At 39.4% G+C, this 7,542-nt stretch overlaps 1 protein-coding gene across 2 annotated transcripts in view; it reads right to left on the bottom strand.

The window, feature by feature from the left end:
* Positions 1-290: 290 nt before the first annotated feature.
* Positions 291-7,542, bottom strand: part of LOC124269566 (tetratricopeptide repeat protein 23-like) — a 33,196-nt gene continuing 25,944 nt past the window's right edge. For both annotated transcript variants that reach the window (XM_046704594.1, XM_046704595.1), the window contains exons 9-10: positions 1,417-1,502; positions 291-419 (exon numbers count right to left, since the gene is read on the bottom strand). The gene's annotated coding sequence lies outside the window, so the exon portion shown is untranslated. The remainder of the gene's footprint in view (positions 420-1,416; positions 1,503-7,542) is intronic.

The following is a 7,542-nucleotide window of genomic DNA, read 5'->3' as shown; positions in this document are numbered from 1 at the left end:
GACCCAATATTTTAGATTTGTGACTCTTGTGTACTAGAAATCTGTATTGTCATTCATTGTAACTTCCTCATTGTTCGCTCAATATATTATTGAATATTTTAGACTTGTCTGTGTTCTATTTTGCTGGCTCAAAGGGGACTCTTAAACCTTTTGTGACGACAAATTGTTAACCGTAACACAAGTCTGGTGTGATATAGTGCCTATTACATTTCTACAGAGTTAGGTATGTCAAGTTACTGAAGGTATTCCAAATATCATACACTATTTATTATGAAGTATATGACTGCTTACATCTTGTCTGTCTGTCCTGATGAGCAGCCTGGCGATCTCGTCGTTCACCTCCAGGGTCTTGGTGTGATGCGGTCCGTGGACAGCTGTACAGTTGGCTTGACACTCATTCAGGTAACTCTCGGCTGACGCTGAAATACAGAAGTTACCTGAGCAATCTGAAGATGGCATCCATGTCTGTGTGTCATAGGTCAAATAGAGGAACCTGAGCAATCTGAAGATGGCATCCATGTCTCTCTCACTCTCATAGTTTAAATACATGAACCTGTGCAATCTGAAGATGGCATCCATGTCTGTGTGTCATAGGTCAAATAGAGGAACCTGAGCAATCTGAAGATAGCATCCATGTCTCTCTTACTCTCATAGTTTAAATACATGAACCTGTGCAATCTGAAGATGGCATCCATGTCTGTGTGTCATAGGTCAAATAGAGGAACCTGAGCAATCTGAAGATGGCATCCATGTCTCTCTCTCGCTCTCATAGTTTAAATACATCAACCTGTGCAATCTGAAGATGGCATCCATGTCTGTGTGTGTCATAGGTCAAATAGAGGAACCTGAGCAATCTGAAGATGGCATCCATGTCTCTCTCGCTCCTCATAGGTTTAAATACATGAGCCTGTGCAATCTGAAGATGGCATGATTCATGTCTGTGTGTCATAGGTCAAATAGAGGAACCTGAGCAATCTGAAGATGGCATCCATGTCTCTCTCACTCTCATAGTTTAAATACATGAACCTGTGCAATCTGAAGATGGCATCCATGTCTGTGTGTCATAGGTCAAATAGAGGAACCTGAGCAATCTGAAGATGGCATCCATGTCTCTCTCGCTCTCATAGTTTAAATACATGAACCTGTGCAATCTGAAGATGGCATCCATGTCTGTGTGTCATAGGTCAAATAGAGGAACCTGAGCAATCTGAAGATGGCATCCATGTCTCTCTCGCTCTCATAGTTTAAATACATAAACCTGTGCAATCAAAGTCATTTATCAAATACAGAAAGAACAGAACACATGTCTATGACAGTCGCAAGACTAACAAAGAATGCGTTTTCATAGCTTCTCTTCTGAGCATATGGTATTTTCTTTCCAATAAAACCTACAATCTGATCAATACTGTAACAAACCTTCCGCCTCCTCACGTCCAGTGCTGGCGTAGGCCTGAGCCAGAGCTAGAGCTGTGTCTACCAGTTCCACACTCCCGGTCTTGTGACTGAAAACAGGAGTAGGTGAGAGTGAGTTTTAGCAATATTCCAGCAATATCACAGCTGGGAACACCAGAAATGTGGATCATATAGAGATATACACCTTGATAATGGAGGATGGTGGGAGGAATCATATAGAGATATATATACTCTTGATGATGGAGGATGGTGGGAGGGATCACATAGAGATATATACCTTGATAATGGAGGATGGTGGAGGGATCATAAAGAGATATACCCTTGATAATGGATGATGAGAGGAGGGATCAAATATATACCCTTGATAATGGAGGATCATATAGAGGAATCATATAGACAGGGCTGATTTAGTGCTTTGTTACTTGCATTGGTGCAACCCAATATTACAAGGTGCAACCTAGTTATTAGTCTAACTTGCACCAGGTGCAAGTCTATTTTGAGTGGGAAACTTCTGAAAAAAGAAATCTAAATAATTTAGCATATGTCTTTCATTACATGTATATCGCAATAAAGCAGTGCAACTGGAATTTGGCTGGTGCAACTAGGTTTTTATCTTAGGTTGCACCTGGTGCAAGTAGGTTAACATCTCTTAAATCCAGCCCTGTATAGAGATATATACCCTTGATGATGGATGATGGTGGGAGGGATCATATAGAGATATATACCCTTGATGATGGAGGATGGTGGGAGGGATCATATAGAGATATACCCTTGATAATGGAGGATGATAGGAGGGATCAAATATATACCCTTGATAATGGAGGATCATATAGAGATATATACCCTTGATGATGGAGGATGGTGGGAGGGATCATATAGAGATATATACCCTTGATAATGGAGGATCATATAGAGATATATACCCTTGATGATGGATGATGGTGGGAGGGATCATATAGAGATATATACCCTTGATGATGGAGGATGGTGGGGGGATCATATAGAGATATATACCCTTGATGATGGAGGATGGTGGAGGGATCATATACAAATATATACCCTTGATGATAGAGGATGGGCGGAGGGATCATATAGAGATATATACCCTTGATAATGGAGGATGGTGGAGGGTCATAAAGAGATATACCCTTGATAATGGAGGATGATAGGAGGGATCAAATATATACCCTTGATAATGGAGGACTGACTGACTGAGTTTAGTTTTATCGCGCTTTTAGCAAGTAATATTCCAGCAACATCGCATAAGGGGACACCAGAAATGGGCTTCACACAATGTACCCATGTGGGGTTTCAACCCGGTCTTCAGCTGACGAGCCAACGCTTTGCAATCCACTAGGCTACCCTACTGCTCCGATAATGGAGGCTCATATAGAGGAATCATATAGAGATATACCCTTGATGATGGATGATGGTGGGAGGGATCATATAGAGATATATACCCTTGATGATGGAGGATGGTGGAGGGATCATATAGAGATATATATACCTGATGATGGAGGATGGTGGAGGGATCATATAGAGATATATACCCTTGATGATGGAGGATGGTGGAGAGGGATCATATAGAGATATTTACCCTGATGATGGAGGATGGAGGGAGGGATCATATACAGATACATACCCTTGATGATGGAGGATGTGGAGGGATCATATAGAGATATATACCCCTTGATGATGGAGGATGGTGGAGGGATCATATACAAATATATACACCCTGATGATGGAGGATGCAGGGAGGGATCATATAGAGATATACACCTTGATAATGGAGGATGGTGGGAGGGATCATATAGAGATATTTACCCTTGATGATGGAGGGATGGTGGAGAGGGATCATATACAGATATTTACCCTTGATAATGGAGGATGGTGGGAGGGATCCTATAGATATCATAGCATATACAGTGAAGCCCTGTTAGTCCGACCGCATAATCCGGGTTGTCTTGCCTCCCGGACGATTTCAGCCTGTTACCAATCTATGCCCATTTAATTTGCCTCGATAATACGGAAATTCGCTTTCCGAACCGGATGGTAAGTAGTTGTAACCAATCAGTAAAATAAACAGTAAATTGTTTTCACAGTCCGGATGCTGTACCGCCATGTTCTTCAACCGTAGAATAACACATCCCGCCGCATTTACTTAACTGGCCTCAAACAATAAACACTCGGTCATGGAGTTGACAAGATGAACTCTTTGTTAACTTTTGAGAAATGTCAATTAAGGGTTGTTGTTTTAATTAGACATTATAAGCTCCCGACTGAAGATGCTGTACATTTACAGTTTGATTGACATCGCGGAGCTTGTTTCCGTGACGGTTAATGTACTTTTGACAGACAGATGCGGTCACATGGATCTGGACATGGACATATGAAAGATTTGTGGTTAGTCATACGCGGTTTTGTGGTTAGTCTTACGCTGGAACACCAAATTCATTCTTAAAAAACTTATGGTTAATTAATACCGATTTAATTAAAAGTTGCCAAAAGTCGCCTGCTTCACTTTCACTCTCACCAACGTAAAACCACAGACTGGTTACTTTGAACTCTGTCGCCAGAGCACTGATGTGACATCATAATAGGAAGGATTTTTCAGTTAGTTGTAAAGCGTGTAGTAAGCTCTGTCATTTTGATGATTTCTCGATCATCAATGAAGACATGTCGAATCGCGCTTATCGCCAATTGCTCCTAGGGTCGGGCTTATGGTGTCACCATGCACAGATTTCCCCAGCAGGACCCCAAGAGTTCGCGCTAAATGGGTTAAGTTTGTGAGAGCGGCGAGCATTGTGGAAGCCTGGAACGATATCTTACTTGTGTTCCAGATCGCCTTCCGGAAGTTAAAAAATCAAAACTATTTACTAGTTGTAGTAAAATATGTATATGATTGATGACCATAAAGATTTTCCATGACACAACTTGTAACTTAACGCATTTCTAACCTCGAAGCCGCAGGTTGTGGTCAAGTAACAATAATATTGTAAGTAGTATTATATTGACACCCACCTCGCCTCCATTTGAGTGAAATTGTTATGTTATAAGTTATGTCACAAAATCATATTGGCCATCAATCAAATACATATTTACTACCAGTAAAGTAGTTTTGATTTTGTAAAACGCTTGAAAAACAAACCTATAGCATTTCTCCTCAGACTGGCGGATGTTCCCGAGCGAGGGAGCCACCTTTTGGAAAATCGCGACGCCACGGGCTAAAGTCCGTTAGAATTAATGAGATTATGGTTTTGTTTTCACTCAAGCCAGAAAATCAAAACTACTTTCTACTCGTAGGTAAATATGGATTTGAATCATGACCAAAAGGATTTTGCATGACACCACTTGTAACATAACGCATTTCTTCCACGGAAGCTGCAGGTAGGGTCGAAATGACAATACTGCGCGCTTATAAATTTTGCTACATTCACGCGTATTAACGCCCAATGGTTTATTATCATACTTGTATGCATTTTGAAACTTAATAAAAGCAGGCGCATCTGCTGATACTTCCTTAAAGGAATTTATAACAGGACTGTGATATCTGACAGTTTATAGTTTGGCAACAATGTGAATCATAATATGCACACACACCCTAGTGTATGTTGCCTCGTTCTCATTACACTTCACCGCTAAAACAATGATTGGTTTAAACATATTTTTATTCCATCAATGCAGAAACCTGGATAGGCTAACATGCCTAGTGGCTTATATATAAACGCCAGCCTCCAGTACACGGTTCCAATATAGCTGGATACAAAATTGAAATAGTCCGACAAGAAAAGAATAATACTGAGACAAAATTACACCTCCAGAAAAATGATTGAATAATAAATATTGGTTTATGGTGTTGGTTGTGCCTAGCAACGAAATGAGCTGGCCGCGAGGAAGTCAAGTTATATAAATCTTGTCTTGCATGGAATATACATGTATATGTAGAGGTGATAATCACTGGAAGCGTACTTTTAGAAATGAACTGGTGTAATGAGTTGAGAATTTGTTGAAGGTATCCAATACGCCTTTACCGTGATAAGGTAGTTTTCTACATCATATCCTTGAATATAAAAAACAATGATTCTGGTTGAATGCTAGGACAAATAAAGAAAACAAACAAATTGCAAATGTTAAAATTAAAACAGATTAAAGTTACAGGAACAATGTCCAGCTATTTCCCTTGTTCGAGGAATGTATCCATCAATATCCACAAAACGAGTGATATGCCATTCATCTGCAGCTGTTCCAAATGATGTGTCTTTAACAGTCCAATGTACCAAGCGAGTGATATATCGCTTCAGGTATTTCTACATTAGTGTGTATAGTCTCATTGGTCACCCAAGATAGCACACCTGGCAAATCCAATTGCATAATGTCCGCCTTCTTTAAAAAATAAGTTATTTAGTTAGCCAATAATGGGCAATCAATCAATGTACTGGTGGTTAATCCTTTGAAAGAAGGCTGACGTTGTTTTATACAGACACACGACAGTGTATTCAGTATAGATTAGTAAATCTACATACATAAACACTACCTTTGACAAATCCACTGTGCAAGATAAGAGTAATTAATCAATCAGCTACGTGTTATCGGTTAATCCTTTGATCGATGTTTATAATGTTGAGTATTTACTCCAGACACAAGAAATACCAAAATGGGAACCTTTTGTCGGGTAATCTAAGTGGTGTTGCCTTAACTAATTATACCTGTTATAAATTCATTAACCGACCATCAAGCGAATGATGACAAATATCGTGTAGGTTTATACCACCTAACACGGGTTACAAGGGAGTATTAATTGCCGTATTGCATGCAATTTTAACTGCATGTGAAAACTTATGGGCCGACACTGTTTTGAGAATACAAACAGAACTTCATTGTTGCATAAGAAATACATATAGGCATTTGCTATTGTGCTGCTAATAATGTATGTACCTGTTTCCCTAAGTAAATTCTTAGATTCTTCTAGCAATGGCAAAGTAGGGTTGTTTAGTTTACAGGTTCAAATAAATCAAATGTCAGTTTTAAATATCGTAATAGATGTCTAAATATTGAGGTAAAACAAAATTACAGAAATGGGATCAATTTGATCAGCCATTATACCCATCCAGGCATTAGAAAGCTTGAAAACGCCTACACTGCTTTTGATACTTTTATTACAATCAGACAAGAACCACCGATATTTTCAAATAACTGCATCTAAACTGATCATCGCTTACTATCACTAGCCGCCTGGCTCGAATAAATAAGGCCTAGCGATACTCAAGCCGCATTTAGACAGAATCATCGCTCTATGAACACAAGTTGTAACTCGAAACTAGGCAAGCAGGAGACAAAATTAAATGACAGTAGATTGTGAGAACATATAGCTTTCATTTTCATTAACAGTTGTTACTGTAATTCAGGTTTATACAAGTCTGTAAACAAGATAATTTACCCCTGAAATGTACATGAATTCTGCATCAGCCCTCATATCTGTCCCTCATATGGCATCACAGAGATGCTTCAGCCTGATTGGTTGGAAATTTCCGTCGCTGGGTTGAGAGTAGAATTCGTGCACTGCTGTTGTCAAAAAGGTAGATTTAAGTTAATTAAAGACCTAAAATGAGTAGTCTTAATGACGGGTTTCATTTATAATGATGTCAATTAGTGATTTATGTATTTGTACCCCCCGAGAGAGCGGCATGTGATCTTTTAAAGTGATTTTTAGGTTTCATTCGACGCCGCAAGTCACAAGTGTGCTTCATTAATCTCATGGCGTGACCTTGCATTTTTGTCCCCAAATACCACGCCTCATACATTCAACCTGCATATTTGATGCGGGAATAATTCAAGGCATAGTACAAGAGATCGCCTGTTAGACATTACCTCCTCCAGGCGCTGGAGTGAAGGACGCGATCAGATACGGATGATGTTATGAGTGCTTGAAAACAACTTTGAAAGATTTTTGCTTATGACTATAATTCTCTTTATTGGTGTGTTTCGCTATTCATCTTTTATAAGCTTTCATGCATTAAATGCTTATTTGTTTTATCCAGAGTCGCGGTCGCTTTTGTAAAGTAAGGGAAGCAACTCTTGCTTCTGAACTTGTGGGTCTTGATTCATTAGTCTCGACGATTATTTTAACTC

Source organism: Haliotis rubra, unplaced genomic scaffold (assembly GCF_003918875.1).
Source record: "Haliotis rubra isolate DU_JTF1 unplaced genomic scaffold, ASM391887v1 Scf1456, whole genome shotgun sequence".
NCBI lineage: Eukaryota > Metazoa > Mollusca > Gastropoda > Lepetellida > Haliotidae > Haliotis > Haliotis rubra.
Note: the sequence above shows the minus strand (reverse complement) of the source record. Positions and strands in the feature narration are given on the sequence as shown.